This window comes from Xenopus laevis, chromosome 2S (genome assembly GCF_017654675.1).
Source record: "Xenopus laevis strain J_2021 chromosome 2S, Xenopus_laevis_v10.1, whole genome shotgun sequence".
Taxonomy (NCBI): domain Eukaryota; kingdom Metazoa; phylum Chordata; class Amphibia; order Anura; family Pipidae; genus Xenopus; species Xenopus laevis.
Genome location: NC_054374.1, coordinates 129557922 through 129577394, shown reverse-complemented (window position 1 = coordinate 129577394; position 19473 = coordinate 129557922). Strand labels below are relative to the sequence as shown.

The window sequence follows — 19473 nt, the reverse complement described above, 5'->3', positions numbered from 1 at the left end:
GGTTTGCCTAACAGTCTGAGGACCAATGTCCTTGAGTCTGACCAATACTGCAATTTGTTTGAACCACCACAGCTTGATATAATCAAGTTACACTGTGTGACTAGACCCATTAACCTTATTGGTATTAGGGCTCTACTTTCAACTGATTAGTCAGACCAGTTAAATGGGATGAGTTTGTACAGTCAGATGCAGAGGCGTTATCACTGGTGCTGCTCTGGCATATACTGTATATTATACTGTTATACAAATACCAGCATGAAGCTATCCTTGATGTCTGTGACAGTTATACTATGCTGTGATTGTTTTGCCTATTTTGCAGCTCAAAATATTGAGATGATGGGATATGATATATGTTTAAAAATATTCATATACATTGCTGACAGTTTTTATGTGTTGCTTAAAGGACAACTAAAGCTTAATTCACTGGGAGATGCTAATTTGTTAGACAAAGCCTTCCCCCATGAGCCAAAGCACTAATATTCTGATTCAGCTGGTACACCTCTTTTATACAAAATGCACCTACCCAGGGTTCTGGGCAAGGCGATTGCCACAGCCATTTTCTGGGTAGTCCTTGCATGGGCTTGGGCTGGACACATAAGCAAGAATTGCTATACTGTGAATGTGCCCAAGCCTGAGCAAGGACTACTTGCTAGATGAAGAAAAATGGAGGCACTGCACCCAGAGCCAGAATTAGGAGTAGGCCGTAGAGGCAGAGGTAGGGCGCAATGAAGTGGGGGCGCCAAGCAGGTACCTCTTCTTTCAGCCTACCCCTGGTCCAGACCCTTGCTCTCCCACCGCCACCCTACCAAGAAAGAACCTCCTGAAAGGCGCATGGGTCCAAAGTTTAGAGGCCTATTTATTAAATGTTGAATTTTAGTGGTTTTAGAGGTTTTTGAAGCTACAATTAAACTCTTTTCCTCTTAAAACTATGAAAGTAATGAACGAAAGATCTCAATATAAAATGTACGAATGGGAATAAATGCTGACCGATGCACTAAAAATATTTAAACCTCTAAAAATTCTTGTTTCTCGGATAATTACTAGCAAAAAATGTAACTAGTAATCAATAAAAGTCTGAATTGATTAAAAATGGTCCAACAGGATCAGTGCAGCTCCGATTAATGTGTATGGGACCTTGACAGCTTTTACTTGGCACAATTTTTTCATTCTTGGCTTGGAGGCAAGTTTTAGTTGCATAAAAACCAGGTGTACTGCAAATCAGGTTCCTCCTGTAGGCTGCTAGTCCACATAGTGGCTACCAAATAGTCAATCACAGCCCTTATTTGGCACCCCCACGAACTTTTATCATGCTTGTGTTGCTCCCCAATTTCAAGATTTGAATGTGGCTTATGGACAAACAAAGTTTGGGAACCCGTGCCTGTGCCAATGCTTTCTCTGTGTCCACAACCACACATTGCCTAGCATATTCCCAACTGAACCTGGAAACCTCTAAAGGTTAAATGCAAACTGGGCATCCACTGCTGTTGTTTGATAAGACAATCTCAGGAGATGGATGAGTGGTTGGCATCATGGCTACGGTTTTGTTTGCCACCAGCTTCTAATTGCCATCTCCCTGGCTTTTATGGAGTTATCCCTAACTAGCATAGATACTTTAGTAACACAGTTATATGTATGGATTACACACGGAGGATGGAATAGAATAAAATAAAGCTTTATTTTTTGTTAAACACTCAGTACCTGTATTTCTTATTTCTAGTTTTGACTAAATGTAACTGAAAAATATTAAACAGAACCACTGCATATACCCTATTACACAAAAGCCTTTATTTCATTGTTGTAGCAGTGCTGCTGCTTATGAAATCTGGAGACATTTATTAGCAACTTCACTTCAGAATGTTCCTGGTCAGTCATGTTAATCTTAAAATAGCAAGTGACCCCTAGTATGTATACAAGACTGCAGCAATAATCCAAATAAGGTTATGAGATGTGTCCCTTTATATTGAACTGGTAAAATAACATAAAGCTTTGTAGGTATTCTATATGTGATCACTTTTAATCTCAACAAGTCACTTAATAGTTAATTAAAATTTGAAAAAATCTTAACATTTTCTAATGCAGACAGCTTTTAAGCCCCCAGAAAATTACAGTCTTTAAAATTGGGTTGCTATCCTAAGAATTCAGGTCAGGGGTGCCCAACTGAAAGCCTTTTATAGCTGTTTTGTTCAACAACTTACAACATCTCAGACACATCAAATGGCAAAAAAAAATTGTGCAGGTACCTCTTAGATTCCCTGAGGAAGCAGACCTGAGAGCCTGTGAAACTCACTAAAAACTCTCTAAGAACTCTGTAAAATAGAATTCTGCCCTATATTTTCGCTTTCTCTTTCACAGTGAATCTACTTGCATTGTAAAGCAGAACGTTGGTATGTAGCCATCAGCCTGTTGAGGCAATCTATTCTAGGGTATTGAATTTTACCTAGAGGGAAGTTAAGTGACAAGATTGCTGAGTGGACTGCTGTCTGGATCCTCTGCAGCAATGCAATGCCATTATCCTGGGATTTAGCAGAATTATTAATTTTCATTTCAAAATGCATAATGTTTTATTATATATTCATTTTTAAAAGTTGTGTGTAGAGTTAAAATCATTTAAATATTAAAAAGACCAACAGGAGTTTTTATATAGTATGTTAATATTATAGAGAAAAAAAAAGTCCTGTAAAAATAATTGCTTTGATTTTATGGGAAATGTCATTGCCGAATTTCAGAGCTTTCTGCATTATGGGTATTTTGGACTATAGGATCTATCAGAAATAATAGTGCACGCACTCCTGCAGCCAAGGCGGTTGAGGTAAAAACTCTAAGCTTTATTCCATCATGTTAAAAGATATACGTCCTAACGCGTTTCGTATCAAAAGATACGTAATCATAGGCCGTGCCTGCACTATTATTTCTGATTTATTATATTGCCTAAGCTACGGGTTTGGGGCACGGTGAGTGAGTGCAAGTTTCGCAGACTTTTACATTCCTAAGGTCCAATTGGTCATCTTTCAAGTGTCGGACCTGGGGTTTGTACACCCAGGTCAATTTTCCTACTTGGTGAGCTATAATCTAGCAGTTTTTTTTCCGGCACTACACGTTTTAAGCACAGCTATAGCTTGGTGCTACTGTTAATTATTAAGTAGTCATTAAGAGAGATTGGAGCCAGTCGAATTTTTCTTTATAGGATCTATAACTAGGCAAACAAAACACCAAAGAGAGACTTTGCTAGGCGAGGTAATATTGCAACGTGTGATAGAAACCTTTGGGGAAATATAATTAGCAGTGTAAATACACCAAAAAGATTATAGAAGAATAGAACATATTCTGCTGTGTAAGATTTTAATTGGCTGTATACTTTAAGAACAATTTTTGCTTTGATAATCAGAGTCTTTGCACAAAATTCCTTGGGAAAATGCAAGTATCTGCTGCCTATGTAATTTCCATTCAGCTATTGTGCTGACCTTATATGTTTATTATCGAAAATATTTTTAATTAATGTCACTTACTAGTCGTTAGTACAGCGTTCCTACTGTTGATGCTAACCTTAGGCCATCTATAATTCTCAGGTTCAGATTTCATTTTCATCCTAAATATTAAAAGTTGGTTGCCACTACAAGCACTGGTAATGAAAACACCCTTTGTGACATTGCCCTAAATTATAATAAACAATTAATGAAATATAGCACAGGTCTATCATGATTTTACTTAAACATTTACCTTATCTACTGCAATTACTCAAAGTGTGGTGTTATAGCAACAAATTATTGCAGAAAGGGATATGGGGCATCTGATAATCTTAAAGGGGTGGTTTACCTCTAAGTTTACTCATAGTATGTTATAGAATGGCTAATTCTAAGCAACTTTTCAACTGCTCTTCATCTTCAACGAACAAAGGCAGTCCGCGATCCAATGGGATTTTTACCCCTGCCCGATTGACATCTGCCCGACTTTCGCTTGACATCTGGCTTGACAAAGGGGTTTGCCCCGAAACGTTGCACTGCACTCCGCAATAAACCTTTTGGGCAGCATGTGTGAGGTCCTGTTGGCAGCTTTTAGTGGCCCGTGTCTGGCCAGCTTTACTTGGTGCCACCCAGGTACTTTTTTCATGCTTGTGTTGCTCCTGAAGTCTTTTCACATTTGAATGTGGTTCACAGGTTGGGGACCCCGATTTAAACCAAATGCCCCCATGGAATACCAGGAAAGGGAGCATGAACAACATCTTCCAAGATTTCTGTGACCTCACAAATAAACATAAGGTTTCACTATCAATATATGACTTACACCACTTCAAACATAAAGCGGCAAAATGTGTACTTTACAGATTGTCATGTAAATCTCTCTTGCTCTAATAAGCCTCTTACAACCCCAGAAAGTTGAACATTATTTATACAAGCTTAATGGTCCCATAAAGAAAGACAGCCTTCAAAGAGTCGGCATGCAATGGGCTCTTTTCCCACATTCCTTTTTCCTAGATCACCATCCCTTTACAGGGCAAGAAGAGGTCAGAGAAATAAATGGGAGTTTCTGCCATGAGGTGGCGTGAGCACCTTGCCTTAACAAAAGCAAATTGGCTGGTCAGATTAAAATTGGGAAGGACACTACTCCTTTGGTCACACACTGTAAGGAACACAATCACAACATATCATCCCTGCGATTAATGGGGATTGATCAAATAATTTCTTCTGGGGGTGGCATTGATAAGAATACCTTACTTTTGAAGAGAGAGGCGGAATGGATTTTCCGCATTGACACTGTAACCCCTATGGGATTGAATGATGTATTAAATCTATCCTGCTTTTTGCAGACAAGATAACTCCGATATAGTGGCCTATGCTCAGCTTTTGGAAACGCTATAAGACTCCAGTACACCCCCCTGGTATGTATGATGGCCCTTGTGGACATAATGGTTGTGGTATATATTTTTTGGAGTAATATATTTCTCATAGATCTCTCCAAGCAGATATATATATATAATACACAAAAGCCATGAATATCTTGTAAATTATATCCTTATAAACGGTGAGTTCTGATGTCATCAGTTATAAACGGTGAGTTCTGATGTCATTTTAGTCACATGACTCATTGAAATTTGTGTATTATAATAAATAAAGTACCCCCAGTTGTAAAATATGAGGATATTATAAGTTACCTCGGAGTTCCATGACCTGTATAAAAACACTCGGCCTTCGGCCTCGTGTTTTTATATGGTCATGAAACTCCTCGGTAACTTATAATATCCTTATATTTTACAAGAGGGGGTACTTTATTCACTATATATATATACAGCAGGTGCAGAAAGGCTAAACATCTCCAGAGCTCTGTGACATATGTACAATATGCCAAGTTCTGCTTGTCCACCTACAATTGCACTGGCTGTGTTGCTGACCGACTCTTAACCCAGTGTGAGCCAGAAATAAAATCTCCCAAGTGTATTTACAACAAAACATATAGCTGCAAAGACGCCTTCCCCACTTGTGAAGCAGAGTTTGCCCTGCACAATGGAAGAAAGTACAGTTCAGCCTCGGCTACATTATATATCCATTTCCATATAGCCATACCATATATATTCTACCAATGTAGAATTTTGATTATGTCTGGCAAACATTTTGCTTTTAAAGTTATATAACATCAGTTTAGCCTGGCTAAAAAGCAGAGGTAGATATGTCCTTCAGGAATGCCTAGTTCAAATCCCAGTGTCTGTACCATTTACTGTATAGTCTGTTGTGTGTATGAATTGTTTAGTCTGTTCCTTCATGTAACCTGTCCAGTCACTTGACTGGTTCTGTCTGGTCTTAACTAATACTGCACTCATTTCGCTCTATATCTGGTCCAGTTGCATGTCATATCCTGCAGACTTCCACCTCTGTTTAGTTATCCAGCTACTTGCTAGCCTAAGTGGGGACAATGGGAATTCTATGGTAGAGGGGAAGCATGGGTACCACCATCCAGGTTCTTTGCCCCCATCCCCTATTGACACATTCAATATTTATTATATTTTACTACTCCATACCACTGCATGTAGGGCCAATGGAATGACCCCCCTCCATTTTAAGTGTGGCCAGGGCCCCCAGCTCAAGTAATCTTCTAAAATATTTAAAGGCTTTGAGTGTGTCCTTTCATGTTTACATTTGTGGTTCTGGCTGAAAGGTGTTCTGATTATAAGGTAAGCAGGCTTTACAAGCTCATACTGAATTTCTTTCACTGAAATAGAGAGCAGGATCATAGCTAAGAGTTTCACTAATGTTTCTGTGGAATTACCAAAATAAAGTTTAATTAAATCACTATAATCCCAACTTTGTATACAATCCTCCTGTTTTCATTATCTTTAGTTTTTTTTTTTTGATGGATTACAGTGACATGTCATCTTTGATTGTTACATTACTATTTTTTTCAGTGTGTGCAGGTGTTGGATCCATTATCCAGAAAACATGTTATTTGGAAAGCTCCAAAATATACTAAAGCATTTCCTATAACATCCTTTTCAAACATTTTCATTTGTGACTGATTTGTTTTAAGGTTTCCTGTCTTGTGTTTAACACATAGGTTTATTGGTGCTGAAGTAAATTACAACATTGCAGCATTTTCTACTTTGACAAAAAATATTCTATAACAAGCTGTTGAGCCTTCATTTTTTTAAAGAATTGCCACAGGCTGGATTGTTTATCTAGTGTAAGGTGCCATAATTGTGTTTCCTCAATGGGCCCATAGTCAACCACTCTGATGCCAGTTATATAAGCGGGGGAGGGGCAGCAGCCTCTGGTGAGTCCAGTTCATCAACAATGTTACATAATGAGTTAAACTTTACAGTAGTTTCACATTGACGATATGTGATAATTTCTCTTTGATATTGTATTATGTGCTGCCCTCTTCTTAAATTCACATTAAGATTATTTATGTGGCTGTACAGAAAAGCCTTCCTTGTTCACAGGGTTTTTTGTCACATTGAACAGCCCTGGTTCATTGTTTCCAAATCGTTCATATGAACCAAAATGTGTTCCCACCTGTAGAGCGTTACCAGAAGTGACGTTTCTGGGTATTCTTCATGCAGTCATTACTGCTGGCTGTGAGAACTGAAAGGTGGGAGGCAGATTGTGCTCCAGCTCAGAAACAGGAAACATGGAGTTCTGAAAGTAGGTACCAATCAACAATGGAATTTTAAATACCCTAATAATATTGCATTTACTCAGTTTAGAGCAGAGAGAAGTTCGAGCTTTAAATGTGAATTGTATTCAATGTCAGACTGGCCCACCAGGATACCAGGAAAAGTCGCGGTGGGCCCAGGTGTCAGTGGGCCCTCATGCTGCTAAACAGTGGTCCTATTTCATGGCCATTACCTATTTTTACGAGAACAAAGAGGCTAAATAGTTGGAAAAATAGAGTATAGTATGAAAAGAAAAGAGACTAGGAGAATAGAGGTTGAGTGAGGAGAGGAAGAAAAATAGTACTAAGAGTGGGCACCTGGTCTCGAATTAATTGGTGGGCCCCTGGTGTCCCAGTCCGACACTGATTGTACTGCTAAAATGTCTGTTCAGAACCATTCAGCATTAAATGAGTATGATTCCTATTGGGGTTAACCTAGGAAAGAATTGCATTTTATTTCAGGGTGACAATAAGTTAGTCAATTAGAATTATTCTAAGCCCTTAGGAGTTCTTATCAACTACGGATCAAAATGATGGCATTTTCAAAGGTTAATAAATAGAATTCTGCACAGAAAATGCATAGAAACTAATCTATGGAAAAAAGCTTTTTTTACAGTCTTACGCAGTCTACTTCTTGTAAGGTGACTTCAGTTCATATGTCTGTACAGGTATGATGAGAATAAGCCTTCTCTACAGTTAGAACAGAGGCACTTAGACATAGAGAAAGGGACCAGAGGCCAGTAAACATACTGGACACTCTCAGAAAGAAAACAAAGTAAAACAGAACACTGCCGAGAGTAGACCTATTGTAAACCATAAATAAATATGTTCAGAGATGGCCAGCAAAGATAGTTCTCATCATATATCTAGGAACATGGGATATATACATGGCATACTTTGGCAAAGACATGGGGGAGAGAAATTGCTGCACACTGTATAAGTATCTCTCTTCTATAACTCGTTTTGCTACCCCAATGTCTAGCTGCCTGAACTCACCCCTTACCTCTGTGGAGTGTCAGGAAAGTCCATCATAATTGCAAGATGGTTCTTGCTTCTTCAAGGCCATGGAAACATTGTGCACTTAGTGTATGTTTGTATAGTGGCACCATTTAGAGTCTGTGGACATTGCTGAAGCAGAGAAGCTAAAAATCCATCTTGTGTTAGTACCTCCAATGTGGTTTAATAACCCAAAACCTCTTCCCATTCTACTCAATAAAGTTATGTTTCATGTAGTGGTAGTTGCACAATAAGGGAACAGATACATGGAAACAGATACATGAGATGGTATTTTGGTGGTTATGGTTATTTGAATTATATACAAATTCTGCACTCATCAGTTTTTATAAAATGATCATTATAAATGAAATATGTGAGGTTTTCGCCATTGGGGTGTTATATTTTTTTCTGTACTGCACAAAGAGAACTTGATTCTTGGAACTCTCCATGTGGATGCAGAATTACACTGGCAATCCAAATGGTGCATCTGCAATGAGTGTGTGTTTCCTTTTTCCTATACACGAGCATTGAGAAATGAAATTATTATAGTGATTATGTAGTGATGGTTAAGTAACCTGAATGTTTTTTACCAGCAGTAATCCTCTCAAGAGGCTATGGGAAACCGAGTGAGCAATCTTTGCAATGGCGAGTGTCATTTACCCCATGTCCAATTCAGCAGGCCACACTCTAGACCACATTACACAATGTTTCCTTGGCTCCAGTCCAGACTCCCTCATGGTTTCTTGTACAGGTATGGAACCTGCTATCAAGAATGTGGATCTGGGATTTACTGGATAAGGAGTCTTTCCATAATTTGGATCTTCATATCTTAAGTCTGCTAAAATAAATGTAAACATGAATTAAACCCATTAGGATTGTTTTACCTTCAGAAAGGATTAAGTATACTGTACCCAGCTGGGACCAGGTAAAGGTACTGGTTTATTAATACAGAAAAAAAGTTAATAACTTTTAAAAAATATCATTATTTTATGAAAATGGAGTCTACGGGAGACGGCCTTCCCTGTAATTCAGAGCCTTCTGAATAATGGGTTTCCAGATAACGGATCCCATACCTAATGCAATTATGAACACAAATGGAGCCATAAAGGAAAAGAAAAGAGAAATTCACTGGGGTGTCAATGTATAAGGAACACCCAGTGATACAAACGCATACCAAAAGATGGCCATAGATGCAAAGATAAAGTCGTACGAATAGAAGGTTTGATTTTCGGACAGTGTGTGGATCGTCCCAACATTTTCGTACCATGGTGATCAGTCGTTTAGTCGATCAGACAGGTTAGAAGATTTCTTCTGGCTAATGATAAGATCTCTGCATGTATGCCTTTCTGACTATAGCAATGGGTGACGGTCACTACTATTTGTTGGACATAACTTTCATACGATTGCTGTTATGGCCAGAACATGGTCTGATTTGCTCTTTTACTACTTTATTTTATCTTAAAGGTTAGTGGCAGGTCGGAAGATTCATCGGATACAAGTAGGGTTGCCACCTGGCCGGAAAAAATGATGGTTGATCCCAATGTTATTAATAGGGAAAAATTATAAATATATAGAAAGGCTGGTATTTTTTTCCAGAAAAGGTGGCAACCCTAGATACAAGGCTAAAATTTGCAACGTCTATGGCCAGCTTTAGTCGCTGTGCTGAAAATTTCACTGGAACTGGGTCCTGTTCCTGCCACACTGCAATCTTTGCAATGCTCCAGAGATCTGTGCTGAATAAATGGAGTGCACAAAATTGCAATTTGCCTCACTGAAGTGTGCACAACATATTAGGAAAGACTAAAACTGCAGTCTGAGCCAGTTAGTAATACTTTCACACAAGCTTGGACAATACAAAATGTACATAAATAAACATACATCTAAATATTGCCATTAGGCAAAAATAAAATATGAATGTATAGTGGCATTGTAAACCTTTTACTGTCTGTAGATTTGAATTGAAAGTAAAAGTCTGACAATAGGTTGATTCAGCAACTCTAAGGAACTCCAACTCTTCTCTGGAAAGCTGATTTGCATATTCCTAACATTGAGCCCCTACAGAATACTCTGGAATATTACTATAAGTATCTGTTTGGGTCGTTCACTAACTGGAATTGTGAGCCATGGGAACTGTATCGTAATTTTTTATTTCAGAAAAAACAAACAATGATTGATTTGATTTAAAAAAAACACACAGTGTAATTGTCGCTTTTAGCCTCCTACTTATATTTTGGATCTGAATCAAAAGTGATTCATCTCTGAAATAAATAATTCTGTTCCCAATAAATCAGCAGTTCTTGCCAGCTCAGTGCAATATTATTTTTAGTGCAGGTTTATTTCAGGTGTGACATTAGTACAACTTTTAAGATCTTGTAAAGTGGTTGTTTCACCTTTATATTTACTTTTAGTATGTTATAGATATGGATATTATATTATGAGACTTATGAACATGGTCTTAGTTTTCTATTTTTTAAGATTTTTCAGTTATTTAGCTTTTTGTTTGACAGCTCTCTGGTTTGGTAGTTCAGCAGCTATCTGGTTACTAGGATCTTATTTAGCCTAGCAACCAGGCAGTGATTTTAATGGGAGTCTGGAATATAAATAGACAAAGGTTTGAATAGGACGATAAGTAATATAAAGTAACAACAACAATAACATTGTAGAATCAGAGAGCAATTTATGTCTGCTGGGCCACACTTTTTTTTCTCTTTTATGAAGAGACTCTAGCCTCCTTTTTTTTTTTAAATTGTGGTGGGGGCTCTGACCAATTTTCTTTTACTTTTATGAGGAGATCCTGGCCATCAATTTTTTTTTTTTACTTTTATGGGGACCCTGGCCACCAATGTTTTTTTACTATTATGGACAGTGGCTGATAATAGTTTGCATGTTTATATGTGGGCTGCTTTGAATTTTTTTTTTGGCAGGGCTGCTTTTTACTCTAAGCCCCACCATGCATCCCCTTAAAGGGCACCTGTTGGGTAAAAATGTTAAAAAAAAATTTCAATGCCCCCTGCCAGCGCTAGGCTACCCGCACCAGGAGGGAGCTCCCGGTGCGAGAAGCCAAGCCGGTCACCTTAAATGCGCATAACTTGCATGGGACATCACGTGCATGCGTGTAATTAGCTATTTGGGGCAGCTTTTCATTATGCGCATGCGAGTAACAAAAAATGGCTGTCGCACAAATATGTGAAAGGAGGCATTTACCGGTCAACATCCTTCCCACTGCATGTGACTACATGCAAGCAGATGTGGCTCAGATGAATGGCGCAGGGGCACATGGCAGATCCGCTTCTCTTAGCATTTAAAAATATACAGGCTTAGAGTAGTACAGTCTATGCTCCATGTGCTCCACACTAGCAAAGAGGCCACTCTTTGCCCCTGTAACAGTGCAAAAAAGAGGGGTGCAGCATTGAGAAGGATGCCTCAACACAGCAGGGCCGGGCACCCCAGGCAACCTGGTCGACCTCATTGCCCCCCCCCACCCCTGTGCGTAATGGAGCACAAACAGGCACGCATTTGTGCACTTTGCAGTGGGAGCGCAGAACTCGCTCAGCTAGACTAGGGTTAGGCAACAGGGAAGGTACATGCCTGGCGCCCCCCAAGCTTTGCACCCTAGGCACGTGCCTCTTCTGCCTAACCTTAGTTCTGGCCCTGCAAGGGAAGAGTTGCTACTTTTTTTACAGTATAATACTGGCGTGCAGGTGGGACAGTATGGTGGGGGTGAAAAACGGTGAGGCAGATGAGGGTTTGTTGTGGAGAGTAGGAATTGAGCGCTTAAAAGAACTGACCAGGCAGCAGAGCAGATCAGGGAAAGGAATGCAAAAAAAGTACTGACCCTAGCTGGTGATTTCAATCCTATGCAATTTTCCCAGCGCTTCCCTTAACTTTTAGTAAGTGGGCTCATCTTCTTAATTGGGTCACACCGTAATGACCAAAAGATTCATCAATAGACGTTGTATGAAGGAGGCCACAAAGCATCCGCAGTACTGTGCTGCAAAACTTTTATTCCAAAATACACAACATGTTTCGAGTCAGCAAGGACCCTTTCTCAAGTGTGAGTAGCTGGTGATTTATTGGCCAGGCTGGTCCAATACAGTACGGGTGGCAGTGGGAGGCTGAATTGCTTTTGACAGCAAGTAAATATTCTCAATAGTACAGTAATGAAATTAAGTTTCCACTGACCCAGCTGTCTTGGAAAACACCCAACTCAGGGGTGTAACTGTGAGTACATTATTGGGATCCCCCTTGGGTCCACAAAACTAGAGGGATAAATGGGGGAAGGGCCCTGCTGTATTAGTAGTATGGGGCCACATATCTATTGATGGCAGCTCTTATTTTATTATCCTACGTGTTAGGGTCTGATGTCACAAAATGATGTCATCCAAAGGGGATCTCCTGGGTAGTCTGGGGGTGGCATAAAAGTCTCTTGGAAGGAACCATTCAGCCCTGGTTAAGACAATGCAATAACATGTACAGATATGGTCTGAAGAAAACAAAAGCAATATTATACTGATTTATTATACTGATCAGGTTCCTATGAGCTGCTTGTCACCCACAGTGCAGACACTTGCCATGAAGGTACTCGGTACTTGTTGGCGCCTGTGGGTTCTACCCTCCTTGGCAGAGGCATCTCCCACCCCTCCCTGGCAGTGAGTTGGCAGCAGCATTTACCAGGCAGGAATAATAATAATAACAGGCATTAGGCGGCGAGTGAATGGAGCCGGGGCGGCTGTGTCTTTCACGTGAGTACAAAGCTCAGAAGACACGACGTCATGTAGCACGGGATTCCCTAGGCATTCCCAGTGGTGAGCCCCTGTCAGGGAATGTGGGGGAGAGGCTTGAGTCTGTCAGACAGTGTCTGTGCAGCGCAGCAATGTAACTAACGCTGCTCTTGCTAAAACTTCCACTTCCTGGCTCGGGCACAGCTCTCTCTCTCTCTCTGCTTTATTCTTCTTCTCCGCCCACTCAGCAGAATTTCTCCTCTCAGGCTTTTTTAACTTTCTTTTCTTTCGTTGTCACATCCTGTCAGGGGAAGACGGTGGAGAGGACTGAGAGAGAGGAGTCAGTGGCGGCGGAGCTGGTGGAACAGGTAAGGGGCACGGTGTGTGATGGGGACACGGTGTGACTGAGGGGAGGCTCGGTGCCATTTGTGCGTATGAGACAATTCTAGTCGTGTGTGTCAGACTGTGTGAGGCGCATCCTGCTACTGCTGCAGCCTGTGACTTGTGATGCCTTCTGCTCACCCAGCCCGGAACCAACCAACGATATCTAATGGTGTATAAACAGTCTCCTGTATACTGTAGTGGGGGTGCGATGATAAGGAGCAGGGTCTCTGGTATTTCATGCAAAGCTCTGGCTGCACACAGGCAAGAGGGAGTATGTTACCTCAGAAGCCATTACTCAGCAACTACCAACTGTACCTGCAATAAATGCACTTCTGCCATCTGCTCTGCATCTGCTGATATACCAGCAGGCATTACATTGGCCTGATCAAGCTGATTTAGGAACATACATTTGTGGTTTTTACAACAACTTCCTTCCTGTTTGTGCGCCAATGCCCTGCCTGCCAAGTGGTACCGTCCAGTGGTGTAACTAGATGTTACTGGGCCCCACAGCAAAATCATTTTAGGGCCCCCCAAAATATCCAGAGGTGTCCAGTTTTACCAACATATATATTACAATTACACATTCAATTAGGGCCTCGTGGGGCCCCTATACCTCCTGGCCCCCCTGCACCCTCTGTAGTTTCCTCTACATCCCTGGTGAGGCAACATGGCTTTGTTACCTAGGGTGGCAATATGGCTCATGGCAAGAAGGTTGCATATAAATTAGGGATGCACCAAATCCACTTTTTGAGATTCGGCTGAATACCCAACTGAATTCGAATCCTAATTTGCATATGTAAATTAGGTGCGGAAAGGAAAAGGTGGGGAAAAATGTTTTTTACTTCCTTGTTTTGTGACAAAGAATTCGGCCGAGTCCGAATCCCGATGAAAAAGGCAGAATCTCGAATCAAATCCTGGATACGGTGCATCCCTAATATAAATGGAAGGAAACATGCATTTGAATTAAATTCTATCCTCTGATTCTGAATACGACAGGGACAGTGAATATCAAAGAAGGACAAGAGGGTAATTACAGCATATTTGGGTTTTGCTATTTCTCTAAATTGGGTTTTGGAACCCACATCCCGCTAAATCAGTGCTGTCCAACCTCTGTGGTACTGAGAGCCAAAATTTTACTGGCCTATGTGGTGGAGGGACGATAATGGCAGTCGGTGTTGGCCACGCCCCCTTTAAAACCACACCCACTGTAAACCACACCCATATTACCACAAGAACTTTTAAGATCATATCCACATTAACGGTGGTAGCACACCAAAAAAACAAATGGTTGGTGCTCACTGCAGGGAAATCACTCATATGTGAAAAATTGAAGTTATGTTGAAAACATACCCTTAAATCCATATTCCTCATCCTCCCCTGTGGATAATAGAACCCCCCCAACACATGATTAAACACCTTAGGGGCCCTTAACAACAACTTCCAAATGCTAATAACCCCAAGAACAAACCCCTAACAGGCTTTCATCCCATAGGTAGCATAGGGCAAGCAGAGAATGGCACACACAAGCAGCACTGGGCAAGCAGAGAATGGCACACACAAGCAGCACTGGGCAAGCATAGAATGACACACTCTTTAAGTAGCACTGGGCAAGCAGAGAATGGCACACACAAGCAGCACCGGGCAAGCAGAGAATGGCACACCCAAGCAGCACTGGGCAATCAGAGCATGGCACACATAAGCAGCACTGGGCAAGCAGATAATGGCACACCCAAGCAGCACTGAGTAAGCAGATAATGGCACACACAAGCAGCACTGGGCAAGCAGAGAATGGCACACCCAAGCAGCATTGGGCAAGCAGAGAATGGCACACACAGGGTGGGAAGGCAGAACAGAGCAGGAGACAGGTAAAGATATCATTCTAATATGTACTACATATAGGGACAGTGCTGGTGCCCCATTAGCATTTTGTATAAGGTGTGAACAGGTGAACAATGTGGTCCGTTTCAGTCTGGGTCTCAGGTGTGAACAGTACAGGCTTTAGGATATAAGTGTGAACAATACAGGGGGATCACAGGTGTGAACAATACAGGGGATTACAGTCTGAATTTGAGGTTTAAACAATGCAGGGGCCAGTTAATCTCTGTAGTGATACCTTTTAAAGTTTACATATGGTAAGCAGACACAGTATGTGGGGGGCCACAGAAGGGGGGGGGTCCGCGTACCGCCAGTTGGACAGCCCTGCTCTAAATGTTGCTGAACAGGCAGCAAGCCGAAAACTTTCAGGGGTGTGGGGATTTTAAGTACACCAGCATATGGAGAGTCATGTCATCCCTGCTCACTGATATCAGTGATGTATATTGTCTGTACAGAACTGCAGAATGTGATGACGGCTGGCGCTATATAAAGTATAGTAATAATAAGCATCCACTTCTCATGGCATGCTGCATAGCCAGCTTCCCTTGCCTACCTCTAATTCTACCTGTTATGCCCAGCATATGGATTAAATACACACTGCTCCAAAAATGTATATTTATATGGTTTTGTTTAATTTTTCTGTGCCAAAGAAAACATCTTATTGCAGGTAGCTTAATGGTACAAAGCAGGTCCTGTGTGCAGGTACATTGCTGCGCCAACTTTCCTTTCTTATTAGATTCTGTGCTGTTGTATTATTGATTTGGGCCGTTATAGCAGGGCATTTTCTCACAGAGATCATTGCAGTGAAGCATTTGATTTGTGCATGTACCAGGAGTGTAAAGAGAATGTATTATAGCTTTGCTGCCTACATGGTAACATTTAAAGTACAGGTATGGGACCTGTTATCCAAAACGCTCGGGACCTGGGGTTTTCCAGATAACAGATCTTTCCATAACTAGGGTCTTCATACCTTACGTCTACTAGAAAATCATATAAACATTAAATAAACCCGATAGGCTGGTTTTGTTTCCAATCATTATTTATATCTTAGTTGGGATCAAGTACAAGGTACTGTTTTATTATTACAGAGAAAAGGGGAATCCTTTTTAAAAATTTGGATCATTTCATTATAATGGAGTCTATGGGAGATGTTTATTCTGTAATTCTGGATCCCATACCTGTACTGGCAACACTAAAAATAAATAGGCTGAATTACATGTAAATATGATATACAGTTACCCTGCACATACAATAACCGTGCCGTGATTCACAGGCTATTAGTTCTACAAGACACCAGCATTTTTTAATTGCCGTTGTCAACTGAAATTATTAATGAGCCTGTCCCACCAGAAATCGCTTTCTGAGACTGAGACATGGTGGCTGGTACAGTAGTGTAATAGTGTGCTCTCCAGAATGGCAAGCGAATGAATGCTTACAGCTGGAAAATGTTTTGATTTTCCCTGTGCAAACTACGGTTTCAAACCTTCACAAAATCCCTATTTGTATGTACCAGTTTGCATAGCAGATAGCCAGTGAACTATTTAGAATACAGTGGCGTCAGTGCTGAATTTGATAACATTGAAAGCTCAGGTGTCATTCATGGCTGTCATATACAGATAGGATCCAAAATATTCATGTACAAAACAAGGGCCCTTGACAGCCTGATGTCTATCATGATGTCTACACCACGTAATTGCGTTTTTACCCCTGTACAGAGAAATTGTGGCTTGATGGCTTTCCCTATCTGATTGTAAAGCCTTGTGGGCTGCTTCTTTCTTTTTATTTATTTTTACAGCTACTGATTGTATCGCCTTTTAGGGTAATGTAACAAAGGGTAACTTTCTTAGAGGGAAGCCACCAGAATGTAAAGATTGTCATCAAACCAGTTTAAACTTAAACTGAATCTATTTGTAATGTGCCTACATGAATATCAGCAGTGAGTTCCTTGAGGATACACGTCTCTAACATTACATGCCTGCTTCTAGCCAGTCTGCCCAGCACTCACCTTCAGATCACAGGAGAGGGTTAACACATTAAAATCACACTAGGAGACAGGCATTCAATTACATAATTGTAATCAGGTATCATATCTTAATTCTCAATGCCTGCATGAGGAGGATGATAAACATAGCTTTCCTAAAAGGCAGAAGTGCTTATTGGGCATATTTTTCAGTAGAAGCATTATTTACAATATGATAAGAATGCTAAAGAAAAACATTTGGTCTTCTGTCAGCAGCCTTCTGCTTGGTTACCTCTTTTTCATACCTGCTGGAAAAACCAAAGTTTGATTCCTTGGTTCATCCAAGACACCCTACTTGTATTTGTAAAGGAAGATATGTATATTTCTTGCCTTGACAGACAAATTGACCATTGACAGCTTAAAGAACAGCATCTCTAGTGGTCAAGTTACATGTTGCTGTAGTTTTCTTTGCAAGGTCAATTTGTCAGTGTAAACAAAGTTTTTGATTCCCACTCTCATATAAAATACAGTAAAAAAGCAGTTGGTGGTCCTACAGCTACAGGTATGGAATCTGTTATCTTGAAACCCATTTTCCAGAAAGCTATGAATTACGGGAAGGCCTCTCCCGTAGGCACCATTTTAATCAAATAATATCAAAATTTTAAAAGTTGTTTTTTTTTCTCTGTAATAAAGAAACAGTTCCTTGTACTTGATTCAAATTAAGATAACATTAATCTTTATTAGAGGCAAAAAAACTTCTATTTGGTTTATTTAATGTTTAAATAGACTTAGGGGTTATTTACTAAACTCAGGTCTGACTTTTTGGGGCAAAACTCCAATTTTTCAGGTTTTTTTAAAAACTTACAATTTTCAGGTTTTATTAAAGCTTGATACTGCAAAAGTCTGAATCCAAGTTATATAATAGGAGAAGTCCCTATCCTATTCGGAAGAATCTGAAAAAAATTGAGTTATTCAGGAAAAAACTATTCTGTTTATTACTCGATTTCATAGAGTTTTTCCCAGATCCGATTAAATCAAGCTTTTTTATAAGCAATAAATAAGCTCAATCGTGGATTCTGGTTTAGTCAGACTTTTTTAATTAAAAAATCAGAAAAATTCGGATTTTTAAAAATAACCCCCTGAATGTATGGAGATCCAAACTATGGAGAGATCTGTTATTCAGAAAATCCCAGGTCCCGCACAGTCTGGATAATCGGTCCATGCTTGTTCAAACCCCAGTAATGAACAACAGCCTTCTGCTGCGACTTGTAACGATACCTCCCAACATTTTGTAAATAAAAAGATGGACACACACATTTTTTTGGCCACAACCATTTTTGTGACCAAACCCCCTAATTACTATGTTCATTTTACAAAATTTATGAAAGTTTGAACATATTTCTGTTTTTCCCCCCCCAGTTATTACAGTGTTGCTAATAAAGATGAATTGCCCTTTAAGCTGTGAGTCTTAACTTCTCCCAAGGGACCTCCTTATCTAAATTGTTACAATTACTTATTTGCTTATCTCAAAATTGTTACAAAAGTATCTTACCTGAACCTCCTGGCTGTTCTGGGGTCTCTGCCAAAAGCCAATTAAGTTAGAAACATTGTTTCTTTTTTTAGCTGTTCAGTGCAGAGAAAAACACCAGTACAAACACCGGTCTGCCTGTTGAGCTGTCAAAAGAGGGGCTGTCCCGCTGAAAACGGACAGTTGGGAGGTATGCTTGTAACCACAGCGTCAGGCAGGGGAAATCAGAGCCCACTGTTAAAAGAGTAGTAACACAAAAAATGAAAGTCTCTTTAAGGTTAGTTCACATGTGGAGATTTGGGGAGATTTTGTCGTTTGGCCTCTTCTTCTGGGCAACAATCTCCCCGAACTGCCTCCTTGTGTCTCGCGAGGAAACTTCGGCCAACTTCAGAAAATGCTGCGCCACATGTGCTTTAGCGCAGGCGACTTTTCATTATAGCGGATGGGAAGACACGAGGAGGCAGTTTGGGAAGAAGAGGCGATTAGCCAGGCGACAAAATCTCCCCGAATCTCCTCGTGTGAACTAACCCTAAAGGAATGACAATATATTGTACTGTTGTGCTGCACTTGTAAAACTGGTGTGTTTGCTTCAGACACACTACAATAGTCTATAAACAAACTACTGTGTAGCCATGGGCAGCCATTCAAGCACATAATACACAGTATATAACTGATAAGTTCTGAAGAATCCAATTGTATACTACAGAACCTGTTATCTGCTGTGTATCATGTGCCTTTTCTCATTTTTCAGCTTTGAATGGCTGCCCCCATGGCTACACAGCAGCTTGTTTATATAAACTATTGTAGAGTTTCTAAAGGGCAACACTACATTATATTGCCATTCTTTTAAAACACTTTAATTTTTTGGT

The 19473-nt window shown here is 40.3% G+C and overlaps 1 protein-coding gene across 3 annotated transcripts in view; it reads left to right on the top strand.

The window, feature by feature from the left end:
* The first annotated feature begins 12836 nt into the window (after positions 1-12836).
* Positions 12837-19473, top strand: part of dgka.S (diacylglycerol kinase alpha S homeolog) — a 79402-nt gene continuing 72765 nt past the window's right edge. The window contains exons 1-2 of one of the 3 annotated variants that reach the window (XM_041584389.1): positions 12837-12878; positions 13166-13225. The gene's annotated coding sequence lies outside the window, so the exon portion shown is untranslated. Of the gene's footprint in view, positions 12879-12923; positions 12942-13072; positions 13226-19473 lie in introns of those variants that run through there. The other 2 variants (XM_041584390.1, XM_041584388.1) reach the window with 2 other exon arrangements.